Raw genomic sequence first — 27,229 nt, forward strand, 5'->3', positions numbered from 1 at the left:
TTATTTTAGATTCTGATCATTTGGTAACCAGATTTGGCTGTCATAGTAACACTGTCGAGCATCAAAAGTCACCCCTGGGTGCCTGGGTGGCTTAGTCGGTTAAGCGACCGACTTTCGCTTAGGTCATTGATCTCGCGATTTGTGGGCTCGAGCCCCGCGTCGGGCTCTGTGCTGACTGCTAGCTCAGAGCCTGGAGCCTATTTCAGAGTCTGCGTCTCCCTCTCTCTCTGACTCTCCCTTGCTCACGCTGTGTCTCTCTCTCTCTCCTAGGGAAAAAAAAAAAAAGTCACCCCTGAGCAAAGGATTAGCTAAAGGTAATCAGAGCACCATTGTGGCCTGGCTGTGGACTTCAGCCCACTGGTAAGCAGATAATCACTTCTGTCCCATCATAAGGAATAAATGCTGCTCTGCTGTCAAGAACCTGCAGTTCATTCTGATTTCCTGTTACTGTATCAGAATATATTATGCTAGTGTAGTCCTTTTGCTCATGGGCTGGATTGTACTACTACTTCTTTTTTTTTAATTTTTTTTTTTTTAAATTTATTTCTGAGAGAGAGAGACAGCGTAAGCATGGGAGGGTCAGAGAGAGAGAGGGAGACACAGAATCCGAAGCAGGCTCCAGGCTCCAAGCTAGCTGTCAGCACAGAGCCCAATGTGGGGCTTGAACCCACAACCGTGAGATTATGACCTGAGCTGAAGTCGGCCGCTTAACCGACTAAACCACCCAGATGCCTCTGTAACTCTTAATGGTTCCTGTGAGTCCTTGAGCCCTTGGAAGGGCTTTATCTGAAAGAAGATTTAAAGGATAAAACATAAAGCTTTTAAAAAAAATTTAATGTTTACTTTTGAGAGAGAGATAGAGACCGAGTGTGACCGGGGGAGAGGCAGAGAGAGGAAGACACAGAATCTGAAGCAGGCTTTAGGCTCTAAGCTGTCAGCACAGAGCCTGATGCTGGGACTTGAAGTCACAAACTGCGAGATCATGGCCTGAGCTGATGTCAGATGCTTAACTGACTGAGCCACCCAGGTGCCCCAACCCTTTAACTCAATCTAAATGATAATAACTTGCAAGCTCCATTTCAGAAATCATGTATATAATATTACAGTTTGAAAAGATAAGCAAAATAGACAAACCTTTTGCTAGACTCATCAAGAAAAAAAGGCAAAAAATAATGAAATTAGAAATAAAGGAGGAGACATTACAGCTGATAATACACAAGTACAAAGGATCATGAAACTGCAATGAACAATTATATGCCAACAAACTGGACAACCTAGAAGAAATGGTTAAACTCCCAGAATCACACAAACCATCAAGAATGAGTCATAAAAGTTAGAAAATCTAAACAGACTGATTACTAGTAAGGAGACTGAATCAGTAATGAAAAACCTCCCAACAAATAAAAGTCCAGGACAAGATGACTTACCTGGTGAGTTCTACCAAACATTTAAAGAAGAATTAATACCAGTCCTTCTTAAACTCTTCTGAGAAAAAGAAAAAAGAAAAGGGACCACTTCCAAACTCATTTTGCAAAGCCAGCATTACACTTATACTAAAACTAGGTGAAGACACTAGAAGAAAAGAAAATTACAGGCTAGTGTCCTTGAAGGATATAAATGCAAAAGCACTCAACAAAATTTTAGCAAACCTAATTAAACAATAAAGGATCATACACCATGCTCAAATGAGATTGATTCCAAAGATTCAAGAATTGTACAATATCTGCAAATCAATATATATGATACACATATATTATGTATCAGTATATGTGATACACAGTCCTGTTTACAAATGCATCAAGAAGAATAAAATTCTTAGGAATGAATTTAACCAAGGAAATCAAAGACCTGTATCCTGAGGACTATAGTACACTGATGAAATAAATTGAAAAAAGCACAAGTAAATGGAAGGATATTCTGTGCTCGTGGATTAGAAGAATTAATGCTGTTAAAATGTCCATATAATGCAAAGCATCTACAGATTCAGCATAATCCTTGTCAAAACCTTGATGGCATTTTTCAAAGAAAATGGTAAAAAACAAAAACAAAAGCAAAGACCTGTATGGAGCCACAAAAGACTCCAAATAGCCAAAACAGTCCCGAGAGAGAGGAACAAAGCTAGAGGCATCACACTCCTGAATTTCAAAATCTATTACAAAGCTACAGTAATTTTAAAAGCATGGTACTTGTGTAACAACAGACATACAGACCAATGGAACAGGATAGAGAGCCCAAAAATAAACCCAGCCATACATGTCAGTTTCCCACAAAGGAGCCAGGAATATACAACAGGGAAATAAGTAGTGCTGGGAAAATGACGGCTGCATGCGCACGAATGAAACTGAACCTCTGCCTTATTCCTTACACAGAAATAAATTCAAAGTAGAGTAAAGACTGAAATTTAAGACCTGAAACTAAAACTCCTAGAAGAAAACTGGTGTTAAACTGCTTAGGCATAGATCGTGTCAGTGATTTTTTTTCTTAATTTGAACACAAAAAGCAACAAAAACAAAAATAAACAAGTTGGACTACATCGAACTAAAAGTTTCTGCATGACAAATATCATTGATATCATCTGTAAATTAAAAGGCAGCCCATAAAATGGGAGGAAATATTTGCAAATGATATATCTTAAAGGAGTTAATATCCAAAATATATACAGAACTCACACAAATTAATATTAAAAAAAAAAAACCCTCCAAATAATCCATTTAAAAAAGTGGGCAGAGGAACTGGATAGACATTTTCCCGAAGAAGACATACAAATGGCTAACAGATACATGAAAAGGTTCTCACCATCACTATCATCAGTGAAATACAAATAGCTGTAATCAAAGAGACGAGAGATAACACGTGTTTTCGAGTGTATGGAGAAAAGTGAACCCTTGTGCACGGTTGGTGGGAATGTAAATTGGTGCAGCCACTCTGGAAAACAGTATGCAGATCCCTCAGAAAATTAAAAAAATAGGAATACTGTATGATCCTCTAGAAGTCCATGTCGAGGTACATACCTAAAGGAGACAAAATACGTATGTCCAAGAAACATCTGCACTCCCATGTTCACTATTTACAATAGCCAAGATGTGGAAACACTTTGTGTGTCTGTCAGTAGATGAATGCATAAAGATGTGGCAATATACAGTTTTTGTTTTTTATTCAGCCATAACAAAACGAGAAAATCCTAACATCTGCGACAACATGGATGAACCTTAAGGCCATTATGCCAACTGAAATAAGCCAGACAGAGAAGACTGCATGGTCTCACTTATATATAGAATTTAAAGAAAATGTCAAACTCATAGAAACAGAAAAGTCATAGTCAGGAGCTGGAGGTGAGGGAAAGGGAGAGGTTGCTAAAAAGGTACTTTCAGCTTTAAGATAAATAAAGGGCAGTGGTAGTAGTCCCAAGGCCGATGGAAACTTAAAACAGAACCTGGATGAAAGTCAGTTAAAGAAGTTAGCCCCTTGGGAGAGGGAGAGGCTGAGTATGTGCAAGCCTGCCCAGAATCTGCATTAACCCAAGTCCTTAATCTCAGCACAGGGTCATCTTCACTGTGGGTCACTTCCTCTTGGTATAAGGTTTCCTGGGTGTGCTTTGGGCACCAAAACTAGCCCTGCTGGGGTAAAGTACCCTCGACCCCTCAGTCAGCGGTTTGAAAACCGGTGGCCCTCAGGCATAGAGCCTGTACCCTGAAGAGCAGGCTTATAGAAGTCTTTACTTCCGTAGTTGAAGAACCTCCTAGGGCTGGAGTTTCATTTCCGGCTCCTAGAGTAGATCCCCACCCAGACTCTTGGTCCTCCAGTCTCTGCCTCAACCTCAAGCGTACCAGGGCTGGCCCCTCTACCTGCAGGTTATGCCTGGACCCCTCCGCATCCCTCCCTCTTCAGGCCAGGGATCTGTCCCCTCTCTTTGTTGGACTAGCCCCATCCCAATTCACCCTCTCTGGCTTAGATGTCCAAGGACCAGCCTAAGAGGAGAATTCTTAATCGTTTATATAAGTGTTCCTCCCTCCAGGAAATGGAGCTAAAATTCTGTCCAACCCACTCTTACCTTGGTTATGAGGTATGCTTATGACTTGGTTATGACTTGTTTCCAAAGAGTATAATATGGAAAGGTGGGGAGGAAGTAACTTTACAGTTACTTTACAGAATCCTGTAATAGTAAAAAGTATATTAGGAGAAAGAACTAGTGAAATCCAAATAAAGTGTGGTGCTTAGGGAATATAATTGTTCCAATGTTGATTTCTTACTTGGGGCAAATGTACAATAGTAGTAAAGTGTTAATAAGGGTAATTTGATGATTTGTATGTAATAATTCTTGGTACTACATTTGCAACTTTTCAGTAAATCTAAAACTTTTCAAATAATAAAAGTTTATTAAAAAGAAAAGGGGGGCAGGAAATAGGTGGTTCTAGATTTGAACTCACATTTCAGTGATGTCTTCAGAATGAAGCCTCTTCCTGACTTTCCACCATACTACAGGGTTGGCTCTTCATCTTTTAATTTGTTTACTCATGGTCTCAAAATATTTTCTGTAGCTCCAGCATTACATTCTCAGGGAACTGCATTCAAAACAAGGGTAAAAGGGGCAGATTAAATGGGTATTTTCCTTTTATGAAGTAGGAAAATAAATATACTGCCACTTTGTAGGTGGTGGTAAACATGATTCAAGAAAGCCATTTAGATGATACAAACTTTATTTAACACTTAATAGAGTGTATAGTCTCAATTGGGAGAACTCCAAAATGGGATAGGACTTAAGAAGCCTTTGATAGGGTAAATAGTAAAGAACAAGGAAGAGAAAAATATAAAATATCTGATAGGCTGGGATCACATAGTCAATGTTGTTTGGAGTGAGGAGAAAAAAGAAAATAAGTAAGGAGCTCAGAGTTGGCTTGGTATTTGGGGACTGACTTAGAATATATTGCATTTCTGGTCAAGTGGATATTTGCAGGGATAAGAAGGTTATCTAAGTTTTAGTTTGCTGACATGGCATCCCAGGTAGGAGTAGCTCCTTCTTGGACCTTGAATGTTATTCCAACAATGGGAATTGACAAAGATTCCTACCTTGACCAAATTGTAGCCAGACTCTCCTAATCTTTCTTCTACACTGTGCCTCAAATTTGGCTTATAAAACTCGCAGACTCAGCATAAATGACTTCACCCATATCCCTACCAAGCTAATACTTTACATAGTTTCTTTCTTTTTTTTTAAGTTCATTTATTTTGAGAGAAAGAGAGACAGAGAGAGAGAGAGAGAGAGAGAGAGAGAATCTCAAGCAGGCTCCACACTGACAGTACAGAGCTGGATGAGGGTCTCCAACTCCCAAACTGTGAGATTATGACCTGAGACAAAATCAAGAGTTGGGCACTTAACTGAGCCATGCAGGTTCCCCTTTAACATAGTTTCTAGTAGCTCAAGGCAGCATCCCTAGAATAACCCTAGACTCCCTTACATTCTTAACGCTGTCAAAAGACTTTCCTGTTTGTTCTAGCTAATGTCTGAAGATAGACTTCTACCACCCTTTCTTGACCATTTACTAGAAAGGATTTTGTGGATTCTTTCTCTTTTAATTTGAGATTTATATGTATCTCTGCAACCTGAGTGTGTCTTTCTCAAGGAACTGAGACATAAGTTTGAAATGTCATCATCAGAAATGATAGGGCCTCTATCTCCCAGTCCGTGTAACCCACACAGATGTTCTAATTGGCATTTACACTTACCCACCCTTTGTAATTTTTCAATTCCCTGATTCAAGCCCCTCTGCCCCCTTCACTACACATTTATTCTCCTTTTAAAACACCTAGTCATCACTGTACCAATTGAGGTTGAATTCAGTTCAAGCTTGACCCACTTCCCTATTGCAATTATATCTTACTGATAAAGATCGGTCCTTACCACTAACTCATACCTGACTTTATTTCTCTTTGACAAAATTAAATCAGTTGCATGGTGTTACATATCTACTAAGCAGCTCAACCACAATTTGATTCTAGGACTCAATGTCCATGCTCTATCCCTTTAGGAAGGCTTATTGAACATCCTAGACAAGCATAAACTATAAAAAGAAAAGCTAGAGTCAAGTGGAGTTATGTGGGGATAAGTAATCATGGGGGCAAGGGAAGACCTTAAAGCTTAAGAAGTTATGATTTAGCAATACTGTTTTCCAACATCTTTTATTTTAATAGACCTCATGAATCTGTATACTTTAAGACAAATCGTTAACTGCTTTGAACCAAAACAAACAGAAGATCTATAAGGTCTGAGGATCAAATATATAACATGGTGACTATAGTTGATAGCACTGTACTGTGTAATTGAAATTTGCCAAGAGAGTAGGACTTAAATGTTCTCATCCACACACACACACACACACACACACACACACACGCACACACGCACACACAGTCACACAGTCACACAGACACACACACAGGAGGTGGTGGATGGATGTGTTAATTAATTAGAAGGGAAGAATCCTTTCACAGTGTATACAAATATCATTGTGAAGTTCACTTTAAATATCTTAAAATGTTGTTTGTAATTATACGTCAGTAAAGTTGAAAAAATATTACATGTCAACCATTATTAAGCTTCTGCAAATCTGGTTGCCAGTCCCAATTACCAGCCATCATAAGATGAATATTAAGCAGGTAGTATGTGCAGTGAAGTCTACAAGCTAAAGAGTGGCAGAACAATTATGTCTGTACCATGAAGGAGTTTTAATCCATTAATAGAGCTAAAATTCATTCCAATTAAGTTAGTAGAGAAGACATTTTTTAATATAGAATTTATGTTTAAATTGAATACTGAAAAAATGCTGAGTGGCGGTTAGGGTAATCTAAGGAATAAACTATTTGTGACTCCTCTGACAAATTTCCAGGGCATATTAAAGAAGGGAGGAATCTAAATAATTAAGTGGAGGAAGAAAAATGTTCAGTTAGTGGGACTGTTGTTTATTAAGGCTTGAAATGAAAGATATAACAGCTTCATACAATGGTTAAAAAGAAAGTAACCTCCTAATTTGACTTTGAAGGAGAAAATAGTATATACAGTTTTTGGCTTTTTAAAATAAAGATTATAAGTTTCTGTTCATATTTGGTTGTCATAAATTCTGATTATTTTATACAAAGCAAACATAAATTGTAAATATTTATAAATACATAATAGTATCCTTATCCTACTTTGAGCTTTTAAGAACTAGAATATTGACTTGAATACTCAGATATTATCTATTGATTAAGTATTTTGTAAGTTTTAAACTGAGAAGTCTATAAAAACAAAAGATTTGGTTGAGAATTACAGTTTCATATTGATTTTTTATTGATTTTTCAGTAGTCAATTTTAAACGTCTCTACCCTACGTGATTTTCACTTATTTTATGTAAAATATTTACTGAGAAATTGTTATTTATCAAAACCTGTTGATCCATTAACAGGTTTCATGATCCCTTAGTTAAGAAAATGGAAGAAAGCTCCTTGACTTTGTGGAGGTTATATCCCAGGGGAAAGAGACAACTCATAAACTTCATACATAATAATAGTAAATGATGGTGTTAAATGCTATGTAAAAAACAAGCAGGAAAAAAGTGGAAGATCAGTAAGGAGTCCTTGGGTATTCGGGCTAGGCCCTGTTTCTGCAGCCTCTGCAGGGAGATTTGNAGGCTCTCTCAGTGGATTCTGCGTCCTTTGTCTCCCAATCTCTCAGGTTTTGTAAGGTTTCCAATGGCTTCAGATCTTTTCTGTGTGATGTATGGGCGCGAGTGCAAGTACGGAGCTCCTTACTTCTCCGCCATCTTGCCCCTCCCCCTTGATTTGCTCAGTCTTGAAAGTTAGTTATGTTTACATTTGTTGCTTCAGAATGTTTTATTTCTCCCCAGTTTACTTCATAAAATATTGGCTTCTTCCTTACGTAGATCTGGAAGTAGTGTGTGATACTAAAGTTTATTTAGTGAATTGTTCTTTTCACTGTAGTCATTAAACAGTTTGTTTATCAATTACCTAATTATATTCCAAAGGATATATTTTGAAAACTCTATTTATTCTTAACTTTCTATGGTGTGTATTTCTCTAATGTCTGGACAACAGAACATTTAAATATCTTTAATTCCATTATTTGTTTAATTCATTATTTGAACGTATTCATCAGTGGCATGAATGTTTTCATGGAAAAGCGTCGTACGGTTCACTATATTGGGCCCACACAAACATTAGTGTCTTAAGGAGCACAGTGACTCCTTTGATACCATCTAGTATTCACAGTGCTCATTGTCTGTGTTTTTGTTTTATTTTTGTTTTTTTAACATGGGAGCTGAGCTATCTGTGGTCTGAGAATGTCCTCAGATTATGTTTCTATGCTACTGGAGAGTAAGCCCATAGTTATTTTTTTTTATTTGTTTTGTTTTTCTTCTTGTTTGGTTTTGTTGATTTGTTATTTGTTTTCAAAATCAGTTTTCCATCAGGTCCAGTACATCAGGTTGTTTGCCCTGATTGTTGGGAAAGACTATTACCAATACTGATATCACTGCTTTAAATAAATATAAATTGAATATGTTTTAGGAAAATAATCCTTGTCTTTAATTATAGCCTGCGCATCCCAGTATTCATCATTACAGTTTGATCTTTCTTGATTAAAGGCTTTAGGGCGAGTACTGTGTCTTATTCTAATTGTGGATTTGCTTAGTTTAAAAATTGTTCGAAAAACCTAGACTTGTTTTCGTTTTCTCTCATGGCGGGGATAAAATACCACAAATTTAGCGGCTTCCAACAACAGAAATTTATTATCTTACCATTCTTCAGGCTTTTGACAATTAAATACAGATTGTATTGGGCTAAAATTAAGGTGTTGGCCAGGGTGCATGCCATCTGGATGTTCTAGGGGAGAATCCATCCCCTTGCACATTCTACTTTCTTCCACGGATCACCTGCAGTTCCTCTTGTTAGCTGCCTCCTCTTCCATAGCCAAAGCCATCAGCGGAGCGTCTTCTTTCCTCATGGACCTGTGTTCCCCTTCTCCTCTCTCTCTCTCCAACCTTCTGAACTCCATTTCACTAGGCCCCCTGTAATTACACTGGAATATCTGGGACTATCTGAGTAATCCAAGATACCCTATTTTAAGGTCAGTTCGTTAGCAACTTTAATCTCCTCTAAGAAGAATCTCTTTTAGCATCTAGAGGATGCCTGCATTTGGTTTGTGGTCCCTTTTCTCTATGAAAGTCTGCAATGGGTCAAGTTTTCATATCTTCTCACTCTTCCTCAGCTTCTATCAACACATCCCTTTCTCTGATTCTCTCCTTTCACCCTCCTCTTCTGCTTTTAGTAACCTTTGTGGTTATATCGAGCCCACTTGGAATATTCAGAGTAATCTCCCCATTTTAAAGTCAGCTGATTAGCAGTATTAACCATGTGCAACTGTAATTCCTCCTTGCTATTTATCCTGCATATTAACAGGTTCTGAAGATTGGGATATGAACATTTGGGTTTTGTTCATTTGTTTGGTGGAGGACATTATTCTGCCTGCCAAATTGTTGTTACCAAGACCTGAAACTATAAATAGTTGTTTGGCACAGTATTTTTCAGAATTGCAAAGACAAAAATTGATCTTCCCCCCCTCCCTGTATGATTTTCTTCCTGATGCATGTTTCCCTCTACAGTTTTACTGACCTGGGTTATTCTGAGGTAAACATTTTGCAAATATAATTATGCATCATGTTAACACTATTTTGATAAAATTTAAATTCACATACTAAATTTTATAAAATCTTTCTCTTTTTTAAAAAATTTAATGTTCATTTATTTTGAGGGAGAGAGAGAGACAGAGTATGTGCAGGGGAGGATCTGAGAGAGAGGGAGACGCAAAATACAAAGCAAATTCCAGGCTCTGAGCCAGAGAGTTAGCTCCAATGTGGGGTTCACACTCACGAACCACGAGATTATGACCTGAGCTGAAGTCCGACGCTTAACTGACTGAGCCCCCAAGGCACCCTTCTCCTATTTTGATCTGACTTTGTGTCTCCCTGCTTTATTCCCTCCAGGATCATTTCTTCTTCTTGAAAATTATTTTAATAGAAATATTTGAATACATTTATAACATTATTAATCCATAAAAAGTCCCCCAAGTTTTTATCATAAAATTGTGAAATATGTATAACCTGAACGGTTTTTCTAGTAGATGTCTAAAAGTCTTCAATTGTGTAAAGATACCTCATGAGCAGGCAACCGGGAGTGGTTAGTCTCAGATAGACCTCTGCGTCATTACTGCGATTCTGTCAACTGGGCCCATGTTGATTAAATTAGAGATGGTGCCCTCCCAGTGTCATCCATCTTTAGTCTCCTTGGAGTCACTTATGAGGAAAAACACTTTGCTTGAAGGATTTGTCTGTGTTCAGTAGTGATTACCCAGTAAAGCAAATCCTGCTTGTTGTGGAATCTGTGCTGGAAACAGAGACTAGGCTGATAAGAGAGGTGGAGCGGAGCAGATAAGAAGTGGAAACAAAGAAGAATTTTATTGGTAGTGGGATGGAATCATAAGCTATCCCTGTATCAGTAACCAGCTGTAAGAACTTCCCTACACATCCTTTAGATGAACTATTTTTAACTATAGTAATCTGCATATGTTTCTTCTTACAAACAGAAGGGATTGACTTTACTTATTTCTATTTGAAGATAAAACTTAAAGAATTCACAGAATGGAGACAGGAATTCTGTAATCAAAAATTTAGATTTGATACTTTAAATTTTTTTCACAACTAAGGAGCTTTAATTCACTAAATTTTAATGAATGTTTACAAAGCATAAATCCATCTTCTAGCAGCATTCATATGCATCAAACTTTATTCCTACAAAAAACAAATGAGATAGGCTATAAATGTATATTTCACAGGTCCTCATGTTTAAATCTCTCCAGTATTATATAATTTAGAGCTACATGGAACCACAATTTAAACATGATCTGTTTGTTTCTAGTTCAATGTTCTTCTAATATGTTTTAAATATTCTACATATTTCTTCAACAAAGGGGAGAAGTAAAATAACAATAAAATCCTAGAAAAAAGGGAAGAAGCTTTCTAACTTTGTGATATATTCCGCCAAATAATCATACACACAAGAAGGTATGTTATTGAGGAAAATACCTGTAAGTTCTCTAATAATGAGTATCTCTTTAATCAGTATCAGAAAATAAGTGAATCATGAAGATGGTTTGTTTTAAAAAGACTATGTTGGAAATATCCTAGTATATGAGAAACCCAAGGTAATATCCAAGGAAAGGATACTCTCCTTGATTAAAAGGATTTTAATTGTAACACCACTAGAAAGAGACTAATGTTTTTACTTCTTATTCATAGAATAAAGCAGAAATTCCCTCATTTGTCCATGACTGAAAAAACTCTTTGTCTACTCTTTGAACTTCAAAAACCAAGGTGCCTATTTAATAACAGCTTATTGGACAAACTAAATAAATTTATAGCATATAATTATTTAACTAGTGTCTTAAATGCAACATTTTCAATATGTATCATTATATTTTCCTGTGGATTTCCTTTTTTCTGGTATGTCTTATTTTAGGGAGCCGTATTCACCACTGACCCAGGTCAGCTAGAAATGTCAATAGAAGTCTGTATAATGGTCTTCATACTCAAATCAATCTCATTAATACTTGTAATTATGTCCCTTTAATTCCAGCTCTACTAGCTTAAGTCTTAATCATTTCTTCCCTAGCTTAATGCAATAATCTCCTCAGTAGTTTTATGTCTTCTGTTCTCACCCTGTGCAGATTCATCAACTATAATATTATCAGAGTGATCAAAATAAAAATCTAAACCTACACATTTGATACCTAAGCTTAAAAACTTTAATGAATTCCCTAATTCATAGGATAATATTCAGTATCTTTATGGCATTCATAATCCTTTATGCTTTCTTTTCCATTCTCTCCAGATGTTTCCTACCTTATTCATTCATTAACAACTTTTTTTTTATAATTGAGTCATCCATAATTTATGCCATTATCTCTGTTTAAATATAGTACTATTTATTTTAAATACTTTGTTCTCATGTATATTTTTTTCCCACAGAGTTTTCTAGTCATCTCAAAGTATGGCCCATGTTATATTTATTTATTTGGTTTTTTGGCTGATCTTAACACAATGCCTGGCATGTAGTAGATGGACAAAGTTCACCTGAATGACAAACGTTTTTCCTTGTAAAATGGTTTCAAAATTAATATGGATAGTTTTGTTGGTGTTTTAGTCAGGATTTTCCAGAGAATTAATAGAAAAGAGGGGGTATGTGGGATATTGATTGATTTTAAGCCATTGGCTTTATGTGATTAAGGAAGCTGGCAAGTCCAGGATCTACAGGGTAGGGTGGCAGCTGGAAACGCAGGGAAGACTTGATGTTGCAGTTTGAGCCCAGAGGCAGACTGCTGGCAGAATTCCTTCCTGCTAAGGGAAAGTCAAGCTTTCTCTTAATCCCTTTAACTGTTTGGACGAGGCCCACCTATGTTATGGAAGTAATCTGCTTTACTCAAAGTGTATTGATTTAAATGTTGATCTCATCTAAAATAAGCACCTGCACAGGAACATCCAGAGATTTTTGACCAGATACCCATGTAATATGGCCTAGCCAAGTTAACATAAAATTAACCATCTGAGTTGGCTAGCACAGGGTACGACCAAGAACAGAAAGCATAGACCAAGTCATACTACACATTCTTTGTTACTCTTGCACAGATTAATTCCCTACCACACCCCTTGGAGGCAAGAACATGTAAGTCAAATGGATGAATACATATGATTATGCAAGTTGTTCAGAGTAAATAAACTACTATTATGGAATTACAAAGAAATGTGCATAATTTGTACAAGATGAATATGCAAGTTGCCTTGATATAAAAACAACAAGTAGTTATAAAGAATTTTGTACTCTAAATCATTTGTTGTAGATAGTGTTATATTTAAGGTCATTAAAAAACTCAAGGTACCAGGATTTGTGAAAACCATATGAGGAAGAATTAAATATCATCAGATAATATGGGGAGCCTGGGTTGCTCAATTGGTTAAGCCTCCAACTTCAGCTCAGGTCATGATCACACAGTTTGTGGATTTGAGCCTCTCATGGCTATGTGCTGACAGTGGAGAGCCTGGAATTTGCTTGGGATTCCACGCCTCCCTCTCTCTCTGCCCTTTCTCCACTCATGCTCTCTCTCCATCTCTCAAAAATAAGGAAAGGTTAAAAACAAAATTTAAAAAAATATCATCGGATAATAAAGCAATAAAGCAATGAAGTCTCACAAAAGATAATTTACTGAAGTTTAATGACTCCAAAACCCATGCAAAAAACATTTGGTTATGAAATTAATGGGCTTTAAAGTTACTTCTATTCCAATTATAGATAAGTCAACATTTTTAGAATTGCTAATAAATTAATCACTAAATTTTTGTTAAAAATTTATCAGAATTTGTTTAACATACTAAATATATAATACACATTAGACATATTTTGAATAGTTTTAGGGAACTTAGATATTTGTCACTTTGAGAAAATTTTCTTATCAGACTTACTTGATAAGTCACAAATAGAGTAAGCATTTGTTATCACAAAATAGTGTCTCCTTTTTTCCTGAGAAAGCTTTAATCTCTTGGTTCCTATGCCATTATTGCTGTCCTATAATTTTGTCACAGAATGACAAAACAGACAAATGGAAACAAAAAATAGTTTGGCAGACAATGAATACAGTGTTTTACATAATATAGATGTCCTTCCATTATAACAAAATGGTTTAGCTGCTTGGTCTCTCTGTGTACATTTACCATGTGCTCACTTACATATAAATACGATTACAATTGCTTATATCCATGTGTATTCATCTTTTTATAGTAAATAGTCTTGGCAGAAATACTCTCCTAAGCTAAGTGCACATGGCTACTTATATATACACCATTTGTGTGAATTCAAATAATCTTTAATGAATGCTGGCTAATTATAGGTTCTAACTAATTAAGGCTTTATAGTAATAGTTATTTTTCTGCTACAAATGTTGTTGCCTCAATTCATTTCAAGGTTCTATGATTTAGGAGATTCTGTACAAATGTGTTGCCTGGGAATAAAGGAAACCATAATGTTATTTATTTCTGCATGTTTATATTTCAACTGAATTTAAAATGGCTTACAAAAGTGCATGCTATGGCAAAAGGAAACAAAAATGAAATTCCTTAGGTTAATAAATGAGGGTAAAAGCAAAATAAAGGTGTGAAATTAAAGTCAGCAAAGAATTTAACACTCAAAATATACTCTCTGTGGTTTTTGTACAGGTGGTGGATAATTTTGGCATCTCAGAAGCCTTATGTAGGAGGAACATGATTCACACAGAGCTCAACGTGCGGCAAATATTTAGTAAGTGGAATTAGCATGAAGTGATTATTTTTCATGTTTCCCTATTGATTTACACACATACTAACATAGGTTGAACTATATACAGAAGAAGGACAATGACAAGGATAAAATTAAACTATTTTAAGATAAGAGGAATAAATAATTACCACATAGTTACAGTGACTTTCCCTAAATAGAATTAACCCTGTTGTTTTGCTATTACTATTCTATGATGAAACCAAAAAATATTTCCTAGAAAACAATTAGACACGTAAAGATGATGCAAACTTAATCTGTCCTGGCTTGGTTTGAATCTGTCTTTCAGTTTTATTACCACAAACTATATATGCTTCCTAGAGTCATTGAAAAACTGGGTAGTGATCAATTGATACTGTGGAATTTAAATTAATGTGTTTTACTCATTAACCTTGAGTTTCCCATAGGAAAATAAATGAGCAAAGGCAGTAAAGTGTGACAAGAGATTGAACAATAACAAATAGAATACTGTGGGAAGAATCCAAGGCGTGAGGACTGGGTTGTGGGGTCAAAGATCCTGTGTGGAGACTCTGGATAAGACACAGGTATTCTGACACCAAACCAGGATAAAAACAATACGAAAACAAAATGTCTAATTTGTCTGATCTAAGTATTGGTCCTCCGGCTTTCTTTGGACGTCCATTTGTGTGATAAATGTTTCTCCACCTTGCCACTTTGAGTCTGCAGGTGTCTTTAGGTCTAAACTGACTCTGTTGTAGGCAGCATATAGATGGGTCTTCTCCCCCCTTCCATTCTGATACTCTGTGTCTTTTGATTGGAGCATTTAGTCCATTTACATTCAGAGTAATTATTGATAGATATGTATTTATTGCCATTTTATTACTTGTTTTGTGTTTATTTCTGGAGATTGTCCCTGATCCTTTCTTGTCTTTGTCACTTTTGGTCCCCCATTTGCAGCCAGGGGTTTGTGCTGGACTTCTGGGGGATGGGCCCACCACACTGGGACTTTTACCCTGCTTTGGTATCAGGCTAATAATACTGGCCTCATAGACTGATTTTGAATGTGTTCTCTCTATTCCATTATTTGTAAGATTGTGATAAAGATTATCATTAACTATGTTTTTAAATTTTTGATAGAATTCACCAATGAAACTATATAGTCTTGGACTTTTCTATATTGGGAGATTTTTGATTCCTAATTCAAATTTCATTCTTGTTAGTGGTCTAAGATTTTCTGTTTCTTGGATTCAAGATTCGTGATTCAATCTTGGTAACTTGTGTATTGTTAGGAATTATGTTTTTTTTTTCTAAGTCAGTATATAACTGTTTGTCAGTATATAACTGATTTGTTAGTATATAACTATTTATACTAATCTATTATCTCATTATATATTTCTGTGGTATCCATTCTATTGTTTTCTCTTCCTTTCTCATTTTGGTTTTCAAGTCTTATCTCTTTTTTTCCTTAGCTAATATAATTAAAACATTGCCAATTTTGTTTATTTTTTGGGAAAACTAGTCATTATTTTCAATGTTATGTTATCGTTTGTTCTATATTTTATATATTTCTCATTTTTTTTGGTTATTTCCTTCTAAATTTCAGAGAAGTTTCTTCTTTTACTGGTTCCTTATAGTGTAATGTTTTTTATATGAACTTTTTTCTTAATGCAAGAATTTATAGCATGAAAAACTAAAATTAAAAATAGAATTACCATAAAGTCTAGTAATTCCATTACTGGGTACTTACCCAAAGGACATGAAAACTCTCATTCAAAAAGGTATATGCACCTCTAGGGGTTTATTGCAGAATTATTTACAATAGTCAAGACATGGAAGCAACCCAAGTGTTCATCAATAGATGAATGGATAAAGGAGATGTAGGTATATACATATATGTGTATATATATATACACACGTATAACATATATACACACATATATAACATCTATATTATACAGACTCATACATACATACTATGGAATATTACTCATCTACAAAGAAGAATAAAATCTTGTCATTTGCAGCAACATTGAAGGATCTAGAGGGTATAATGCTAAGTCCAATAAATTAGTCGGAGAAAGATAAATACCATATGATTTCACTCATATGTAGAATTTAGAAACAAATAAAAAAAAACAGATGAGCAAACAAACAAAAACAGACTCTTAAATATAGAGAACAAAGCTGTGGTTCCCAGAGAAGATGTGAGTGGGGGGATGTGAAATAGGTGAAGGGAATTAAGAGTATACTTAGCATGAAAAGCACTAAGTAATGTACAGAATTGTCAAATCACTATATTGTACACTGTATTGTAATATACCTAACATAACAGTGCTAATTACACTGCAATTAAGAAATAAGGATTTAAAAATGATATAGGTACTCTCCTCCAGGGCCTAATTATAAAAACTCATTCATATAGTAAACTATAAGAAGCATATCTGATCTGGAGTTTTTTTCCCGATAGAAATTTGCAAACTTAAGCCTGACCCTAGAGGAGACCTGAAACTAGTATATATAACATATAATATAGTTGACTATGTTTATTTATTAAATTTAAACTAACATTGCTAACTAGATGATTACAACCAGATTTGTTTGTGTCTTCACCAACCAGTGTGGGCTAATGAAAGTTTTGTAAAGTAGCAAATATATTAATAAAACATGATATATTTTAAGTAGAAAGTATGTATTTAGGTTATCTATGCAATGATAATATGCATCTATTCTTTAAATCTTTTATTTATTATATATCTTTATTTGATATATTTGGCATCTATACTAAACATCTTCAAAATTTTTAAAAAGTGAAATAATACTCCTTTTACTTAGTTCAGTCATGATTCATAGGGAGTAACACTTTAAATTATATTATTTTTTATTTAGAAGGTTCATAGTCATAGAAAATACTGGTATAGCTATAACAAAATCAGATTTTCAAAACCGTAAAATATTTAGTCATGGATATTTAGGAAAATAAGAATTTTTTTTTTTAAACCAGAACATTGTGGCTAAGACAAAATACCTACTGTAATTTACTGAGAAAAAAATCAGAATAAATTATCTCATAGTACAATGGCTGTAAAGTAAAAATAAAAATACATAAATAAATGATAATAAATAAGTGAGTAAAGGCAAAGAAACAAAATAGAATATTGGACTGGAAAATTAAATATTAAAAAGGAAAATGAGTTAAAGTTCAGATTTAAAAATAATTTGTGGTTTTGTTAGGAATAAATCCAACATCTTAAATAAAATAAGTCAAGCATTAGTCACCTCTTTTATCAATATTCCAGTAAATTTATGAGGTTAAGGCCTATCAGCATATATACTTCTGTGTTAATACATTTGAACTATTAATGACTAAATATTTCTTAAGTGTGAAATTCTTAAATACTCTTACTTATTTCTTTTTGATTTAGTATCTGAGATTAATTTTGTCAGTATATGCTTTTCTTTCATATACCATCAGTGCCTCAAAACACTGTTAAAGAAAATGTTTGGTATTCACAATATTTTGTGGTTCTCTTAAGAATAAATCCAACATGATCTTATAAGATGTTTTAAAAAGAACAAGCAAAATTGGTTATTTTTTAACCTACTTCAGGTAAAGCTATCATTTTTTCTCTTTTTGCTTCCAATCGAAAGAAATACAAAGAAATGATGGATTTACTATATTTTTAATCATTGATAACTATCTTGAAATGCTTACCTGTACCCTAAATATAAGGCAACATTGAAAGAAGGAAGGAGTGCCTACGTGGCTCAAGCAGTTAAGCATCTGATTCTTGATCTACTCTGAGGTCATGATCTCAGAGTCAAAGGATCAAACCCTGTGTTAGGCTCTGCACTGACAGCGTGGAGCCTGCTTGGAATTCTCTCTCCCTCTCTCTGCCTCTCCCCATGCATATGTGCTCTCTTTCATTCTCTCTCTCAAAATAAATAAACATTAAAAATTACTATAAAAAAAAGAAAGGAAGGAAGAAGAAGAGAAGGAGAAGAATAAGGAATAAAATATGTTTGGATATATACATGTATACATACACACACACACATATATATAATATGCCTATATATATGGCAAATAATATACTCTTTATAGTTACAGCTGTGATCCTAACCTCAGTAAGATCCCCTAAAAAGTTGGCTAGATGATGATATCAACACAGGACTTTTTTTTTTTTTTTCTTATGGCAGTGGGCCATCATGAAGTACAGAACTAGAGGCAGCTGAAAGATATCTTCATTTTTCCCTATGACCAAACCATGATGGCCCATTTTTTTTTCTTCAGTTGATATGGAGAAACTAGCAAGATAACACATCAGCTAATGACAGTGAACTTGCCTCAGGTAAAGGAAAGAGTAAGCCTAATACCATTTCCCAAATGACAGCTGGGACAGATTAACTAAAGGGCGGGAGTCATAGCCAGGCTTTCTCTTTAGCAGGACAACTTGGGAAGCTTTACTCATTTAGTGTCCTTGGCAAATTATGTAACCCAGCCTGAAAAACATGTCACTTCCCAGATCCTGATACATTTATACCACTTGGTTGAGCCTTTATTCTCAACTGCAGCAGTGCTTTGAATTTCACTAATCCAGAGCAGGCTTCTTTAGCCTGGGAGTATGAAAAAGATGTGATAGAAATACTTACCAACATGAGGATTGCTTTCTCTAGAACTCATTGCAGTATGAAAGTCAGGATTATGGTAGGATAATATAGGTTCATCACTTGTAACAAATGTGTCATTCTGGTGAGGAAGTTGGTAGTGGGAAAGGCTACTGGTGTGTGAGAGCAAGGGCTGTATGTAAACTTTCTGTACTTTTTCTTCAATTTTACTGTGAACTTAAAAGTATTAAAATGAAGTCTTAAAAAAAAAATAGAGACTGCCTATTGCCAAAGAAAAAAATCGTAAGATACAACAATTTATTTTGTTCGTAAGATTTAATAGTAAGTACCATAAGGATATTAAAAATAAAAGTCAAGCATAAGATGCTATTTGTGCCTACTAATTAATATCTGCGAATTTGTTTTTTTCTTCAATGTCCAACCAAACCAGTAATGATTAATTTAGATCAATGGCTGATATAAAATGATGACTTAGTTTCAAATAATAGGTAGTTGCAGCAGCTTCATCTTCGTTTCATCAACCTTTTGAAAAATGTTCAATGCAAAAAAAATGTTTATTTCAAATTTGCATATAAAATAAATATGTTCCAATGAGATGTTTTTAACTATTTCAAATATTGATACATTACATATGATCTAATCTTAGAAGTAAGTCTTGCCTGTTTTAGAAAAAACAAGAACAAACACAAAAGTTGTAAAAAGAAATTTTAAATGAATAACAGTATTCAAAAGATAAGAAAAAAAAAAGCAGAAAGGAAGGAAATGAGAAAGCAGTTCATTACGCAATTACTTCAAAATGAGAGAAAATAAATGCAAGATATAGAAAGCATTGAAGACTAAGAAAAATCTTAAATACACCACAGATTGAAATTCTGTATGGTAGTCAGTCTTTTGCTAATTATTTTATTCAGGAATTTTAGCTTTTAACTACACCTGTGGTTTGGTTTTGTGTTCATTTTCTCTAATTCTGGAAATAACATTTATTGTTAGTAATTAATGGGAAACTAGCAGTGTCCTGTTTTATTTCTATGTGTATAATTATATTCTCTATTAAAGCAATATTTCCCCATTAAGAAATATAATCCATATTTAAAATTAGGTTTAGTCAAGGGCAAAATAAACTTGTTTTTCTAAATAGAATGAAGTTTTAGACAAGTTTATATGAGTATATAAAGCTTCTGTTTCATAAAAGTTAACCTTTTTATAATTTATAAGAGTTTTCAATACAAATATAAGTCATAAAATATGTTTTATGTGGAAATGAGTTACAGTGGTACTGGATAATTAATTCAAGGTTTTGAAAATGTTTACCTTCACTGATTGTATCTAATAATACATACAAGGCTAAATATAACTGTTTTCCCAGTTGAACTGAACTATAAACTTAACTCATTTCCTGACTTTATTTAGACTTTAATCTCTTTTATAGTGGTGATTAAGTAAGAATAGTATACCATTAAAGTGAAGGACAAACACAAAATGTATTTCCTTTTAAATTTGTTAACACTCTACAGTTTCTAGAAGATGAATTCTTACAAGAAAAAGCATTTACTGTCAAGCCATTATGTTCACATTATTTAAAGGGTGCTTGTTTCTTATTAGGCATTACATCAGAACGGCTTTGCATACTTTGTAGACAAGATGCCTGCTGTGTTTTTTAAAAAGAGATATAGTTTGAAAACCATTTAATCAGGTGTACCAACAGCTAATAAAATCTAAGAATAAAAACAATCGGTGTTCATTATTTTAGAATTTTGCAAATTCTGTAAGTATAAACTATGTATTTTCATCTTCCATGATAAAAAACTGCATAAATAGAGGTCTGGAAAATGTAATATAATTTTAACTTTGTTGTAACTATTAATGATCATTCACTAAATCAATTCAGCCATCTGTCTCAGTTAATGTATTTGTAAAATGAAGGTATAAAGGAGATGATTAACACATTCTCAGTGATGAATATTCTAATTTTAATGTAATAAATACCTGAACACTTATCTTGATCATAGAATAGAGTCAGGACTTCTTTTGAACTTGGAAAAAATATTATCTGCAGTTTATCCCATGTTTTTTGATATCATTTATAAAGGAATTCATTCTATTGATTTGCATATTTCTTTACTGAGTAAGCATGGGCTGGAGATTAAAATGAGATACGTAAGTAATTCTTATGCCAGATACCAAAGAGTAATTATTATCATTATTTAACTAATAATTTTTCCATAAGAAAACATACTTTTAACAGACTTTATGTTTTAAAATATATGTACGGTACACTTTTATTCTGCTGAAGAATAGCATTGCCCTGAGATACAATTTGCATAGCACGCTGTCTACGATTCCATGGTGATTGAAAAGATAAGTTATTTAATAAATTGGGAGACAGCTTAGAGAAACAGAGTGTTCTCCAAAGGGAGGCAGATAGAAACATTAAACATTGTACAGAGAGAGAAAGTAACATCATTCACTGTATTCAGTCAATAATCATTTATCGATATATTTCTATTTGCTATAATTATACTTTTGGTAATAGTAAAAATACATGTTAACAGTTCATGAAAAAGATTATAACCTAGTGACTTGTTTACAGTCTATTAAAAACTAAAAAACAGAGCCATAAAAAGTCATGTTATAAAGTAAAGGCAAAATAAAATAACTGTGGTTATTTATGGACTACTGAGCTATTCTGTGAACTAGATCTACATATTTCTAAAAAATGCATTTATTCCTACAAATAAGGTATGTGTAATTAAAAGCAGACATATGCTGTTAAAAACCATTGCCATTTATATATCAAGCCATGAAAGGAATGCACAGCTGCTACTCAAAATAATTGACAACTGATTGCATTATTGTATCTTTTTTATGTAAATTCCAATATAAAATACTACTATTTAGCATAAGATGGACATCTATATTACAATTTTAAACAGAATAAAGGTTTATTATATTGCTGTCTTATTTTCCTTATCTTGAAAGCATATCTTGTGTATCCATTTACATAAATGATTTATTTTTGTCCCAATCTGTAAACCATTCCATGGCGTAGGTGAAACCTTCAGTAAGATCAGAAGTTATTTTGTAGGTTACATTAATTAAGAAATTAATATACTTGATGTTAAAGGAATTTCTAAAGTTGTAAAAATATATGCTGTTATTGTCTTTCCACATTTTTCACTTATCTCTAGAGAATGGCAATATTACTATTAGAGAACAAATCTTCCTATTACTGGTTATCAACTAAAAGTAATCATAGGAATATATTTTATCCTACTGCAATGTTAGATATTTGCAGGAATTACCATGTTTTTTCCACACATCTATTTAAAATCACAATCTCTACAGTGAAGCTAAATGATGTCTATTGGAGATATACTCAGAGTTGAAAGTAATTGCTGCCTGTGAATATAGATTAAGGTGATATATTTTATATTTTATTAATATAATCCATGTATATTAAATTTATGAGTTTCTGATATATCAAAACATCTTTCGAGGTGCCTGGATGGTCCAGTTGGTTGAGCAACCGACTCTTTATTTTGGTGGCTTATGTCATGATCTCAGTGTTCTGGGATTGAGCCTTGCATATGGCTCAGTGCTGGGAGTAGAGCCTAATTAAGATTCTCTCTCTCTCTCTCTCTCTCTCTCTCTCCCTCTCCCTCTCTCTCTCTCTCTGTCTTTTTCTCCCTTTCTCCTTCTCTCGGTCTCTCCCTCTGCCCCTCTCCCCTGCTCATGCACTCTCTTTGTCTCTAAAAAAAAAACAAAAACAAAACAAAAATCTTCCAATGTGTAGTAGGCCCTTGCTACTTATGGCCAGTGGACCATTGGTGTCACGAAAGAGCTAAATATACACAGTCTCAATTCCTATCTCAGAACAACTGATTCAGAATATGTATTTTTGATAATATCAATCTTAGTAATTTTGGGGTAAGTTAAAGTTTGTTATTGGTTATTGTAAGTAAAATAATCAACATACTATATATTTAATAGTTAATGTGTTTGAGTGACCCAACTATTACAATTATTGTCAATAAGATAATTTATTTATATATTTCTGAATTTAAAACCCTTCACTACTAAGACATAAGAATAATCTAAGATGGATTATTTAATTAGAATTCCAAGAGATATTATAAATAGGAAGGAAGAAAATCAAAAACAGGAGTAATGATCAGTCTAAACTATTCTTCCTTTTCCTTACATATTGTTGGGGATTTTAGAGTTTAACAGATTCCAGATTATATTGTAAGAAAAAAAACTTATTTGATACTCTGTCTTGATCCATTTCGCAAAATATAGCCAACATTTTATGAAATTTATGTGGTAATATTAAGTAAATAATAGGTAAAAGTTGCTTTAAAGTAAATTCACTTACTGATCTAAATTAAATGATAATGGCTTTTCTTCAGGAACTTGTTTCGGTTATATTCAATATGAATGTAATTAATTTAATTTAGATGCATTTGTTGTACCTGAACTAACATAAAATATTTTTCCACATACTGAATCACACTTGAAAAAGTTTGCAAATGATTCCTTAACATGCCTGGTATGTATTAGGGATTCTCTATTAATATTATCCTCTTTTTATTTATTTTTTAACTTTGATATCCCCATGGCAAAGTCTCTCACTTCCTTTCAGCATCCATACATAATAAATCTGCCTTTGAGGCCTGTCCTAACCAGACTACTTAAAATTGGAGATGCCACCAGTCCCTCCTTCCCTGTCCTAAGGCTTTGTATCTTCCTCAACCTTTTCTATGCATGTTACCCTCTACAATACTGTGTGGTTGGCTTATTTGTGGTACTGTTAACTCTGTCTGCAAGAGCTCTTAAGTCCCATGCAACTAATCCTTTTCTCCTCAAAGACTGCCTGGCACATAACAACCTCTCAAGAACTATATTTTAGGTGAATGCAACAATAAAGAGCTTTGCTATTTATTGTAAATATGATGAATACTAGAGCCTCTGCTATGTCTAAGAAATTAGACACATAATTTCTTCCAATATACCTGTGTACATTATTTGAGATCTAATTTAAATGGTGAACACAATATTAAAATAGTTCGATAGTTTCTACATGTCAAACACTGTGCTGAGGGATTTGTATGTATGTGTTCTTTTAATCTTCACTACAACTCTTTAGGTTAGTGTTATATGAGCCCTGTATTATGAGTGAGGAAATTGTGTAGTTTATATAATTTTCTTAACTTTAAGCAACTGAAACTAACACCTGTGTGTATGTGTGTGTATGTATATACTGGATGGATGGATGGATGGATGGATGGATAGGTAGATCGATCGATCGATCGATCGATCCTGGATATCTCAAAGAATCAACTGAATAATTTCAAAATAGTTGTTTAGCTGGAAGACATTTCTCAGCAAATGGTAAAGAATTAGAGAAGTTCAGATTATAGAAAATAGTGCCAAAGTGATGCCACAGAAACAGTCTATTGAAGCATTCTTCCGCATCTGTTCCTACTGTCCTGATCGTTGCTCACGGCATTGCTGTATAGTGGTTACTGGACTGAAAACCACCTGTCATCCTTGGTCACGACTGCCCCTGATATCAAATGCTGGTGCTGCAGAACAGATTCTCACAGCACTATAACAGTGTTATATTATGAGTCACTTTAGATTCAAGGTCTTAGAAACCCTCATTTAAATGCACTTACCCATGAAAAATTTCCCTGCCTCATTAGTAAATGGAAAATGCTAAATTAAAATAATGCAATAATTTTCAGTAATCAAACTGAGAAAAAATGTAGTATCATCCAGTTTTATCAAGTATGTGTAGGAAAGGCATATGGAGATAGAGATCGGAATATGTATTGCTACAGCTGTTTTGGAGGACTCAGTGTCTGGATACAAAGGTAATGTAACTTGATTTTCATCACTTGATTCCAATTAAAGTAGAATTCTGTAGACTGTATTTTTAAAAAGAAAGTTCATATTTGAAGTTAGATGTACAGGGATGTTTGTTGTCTTGATTGCAAAAGAAAAGAAACTAGAAAAAATAAAGTCTTATCAATACAAAAATGATAACATAATTTTTGTTTCATTGTTAACATGGAAATATGATGGCAGCTCTATTAATGTGGAAGATTCCTCATCATATAATGTTAAATAAGCACGATAAAAGATAAAATATAGCATCCATTTGGGGAGAATATTTTAACAGACCTCTATTTAACAGATTTCATAGATTACTAGATATCCTCCTTACTCTCTTTAAACCTTTTCTCTTCACACTCAAAACACAGTAAGGCCTGTAGGTTACTCTCTACTGAACAGTACCTAGATGTACTTTTCTACCTAAAAGAGATGAGATGTATGGTCAGATGAGATGTATGGTCAGAATAATGCCTTCAAAAACATCTACATTAAATCCCCAGAACCTTTGAATATTATTAAAAAGATTTTGCAGATATGTTGAGAATTTTGAGATGGAGACATTAGCCTAGATTATCCAGGTGTGTGGAGTTTAATCACAAGGACCCTTATAAAATGGAGGTCACAGGGTCAAAGTGAGAAAGATAAAGGATAAGAAACAAAGGTCAGAGAGGAGAAAAGACGCTGCACTGCTGGCCTTAGCCATGGAAGAGGTCACCAGACAGAAATGCAGGTGGCTTTTAAAATCTAGAAAGTGCAAGGAAGTATGTTCCCTCAAAGCATCCAGCAACTCTGCTGACACCTAGATTTTAGCCCAGTAAGACCTATTGTGTACTTCTGACCTCTAAAACTTTAAGATAATCACTTGTGTTTTTTAAGCCATTAAGTTTTGTTGTAATTTGAAATAACAGCAATAGGAAAATAATATAGTCAGTTTTCTCAGTTCTTAAACTTGCTAATGTCAATTTATTTTATAGCTTTAATTATATTATTTCATTAAACATTGCATAAACCAATAAAATGTATATGGAAAGAGAGTTGCAGTATTCATGCTTTTGATGACCTTGATAAATGTAAGAGAAGGAAATATGTTAAATTAGGAGTGGGCAAAAGAACCATAAAACTAAGCAAAACTGATAATTGGAAGAATTCTGGTTTCATAATATATTGAAAATAACTCAGGTAGAAAATTATTGACAAAAATTGTGTAACTAAAAGAATGGGATAGGCAATTGAAGAAGGTGGCTCAGAAGATGTTGAAAAAACATGGTTTTCTAGGCAGGAAACACTGTGGAATGATGCAAGTAACATATATGTGACTCCTATATAAGGAAATTGAAAGGTGAATTCATAGAATGCATCTTGGACACAGAAAGTGCATATAGGAATCCATTTAGTGAAATCCTATTAACAAAAAGTCTTTGCTCTATATCATATAATTCACAAATTTCAATAAATGATGAAGAAAGACCATCAATACCTAATGAATTATTAACCAGTAATACTTTGTTTTAACTAGCTATTGACAATCATAAATGATTAATTAATAATTTAATGCTTAATAAATAAATAATAAAGTAAATTGATGAGGATTTAAATAAGTTTACATTTCCAGCTCATGGATAATTACTAATAGAACTTGAAAATTAGAACATAAGTGAGGTCTTAAAGTGTAGATACAGAAGTGATTTATATAAATGATTACTTCAACAAATATTTATTGAGGGTCTACTATGAACTAGGCACTACTCTGGGTAGGAAGATAGAGCAGATGGGGACCAACCAGAAATAGCACAAATAAGTAAATTCACTATGATGGAAAATGATGAAAATGCTTTGAGGAAGGGGGGAAAAACAGGATAAAGTAATGGAAAGTGCCATGAATGAGAATGTCGTAGTCTAATAAAAATGATTGGTGACCTGACTGGTGAGACATGGGTAGTGGTTTGAGATTTTGAAAGCTCTCTTTTGATTGATTTGTCTCGGAGACAAGGATGAATATCACCAGGTAAGAATGACATTTGGGGAGATGTGAGATGTTTTAGGACAGCACAAATACATGGACTGAGGAAAAATTTCATAATCCTTGCATCCCATTAACAATCCATTTGAAGCTTATGATCATTAATTTAGAGTAAGAACAATGACTACAGTTGTGTGTTTTTCTGCAGCCCTGTTGATCATTGAAGGTAGGACCAGAGTTGTATTAAAACACCACATTTGTCAGAGTGTATTGGGGAGAGCTGAGGCTTGATAAGGCCAGTAGGAACAAGAGTGAGGAAAACAAAGTAGAATAAGGAGAAGAAGAAAGGAAGGAAACATTAAACTGAAATCATCC

General features: G+C 34.0%; 1 long non-coding RNA gene across 5 annotated transcripts in view; it reads left to right on the forward strand.

Moving 5' to 3' along the window:
- Window positions 1-275: 275 nt before the first annotated feature.
- Window positions 276-27,229, forward strand: part of LOC144234764 (uncharacterized) — a 377,485-nt gene continuing 350,531 nt past the window's right edge. For all 5 annotated transcript variants that reach the window (XR_013336065.1, XR_013336064.1, XR_013336063.1 and 2 more), the window contains exons 1-2: window positions 276-360; window positions 14,313-14,394. This is a non-coding gene — a long non-coding RNA (uncharacterized LOC144234764). The remainder of the gene's footprint in view (window positions 361-14,312; window positions 14,395-27,229) is intronic.

Source organism: Crocuta crocuta, unplaced genomic scaffold (genome assembly GCF_008692635.1).
Source record: "Crocuta crocuta isolate KB4526 unplaced genomic scaffold, BGI_CrCroc_1.0 scaffold709, whole genome shotgun sequence".
NCBI lineage: Eukaryota > Metazoa > Chordata > Mammalia > Carnivora > Hyaenidae > Crocuta > Crocuta crocuta.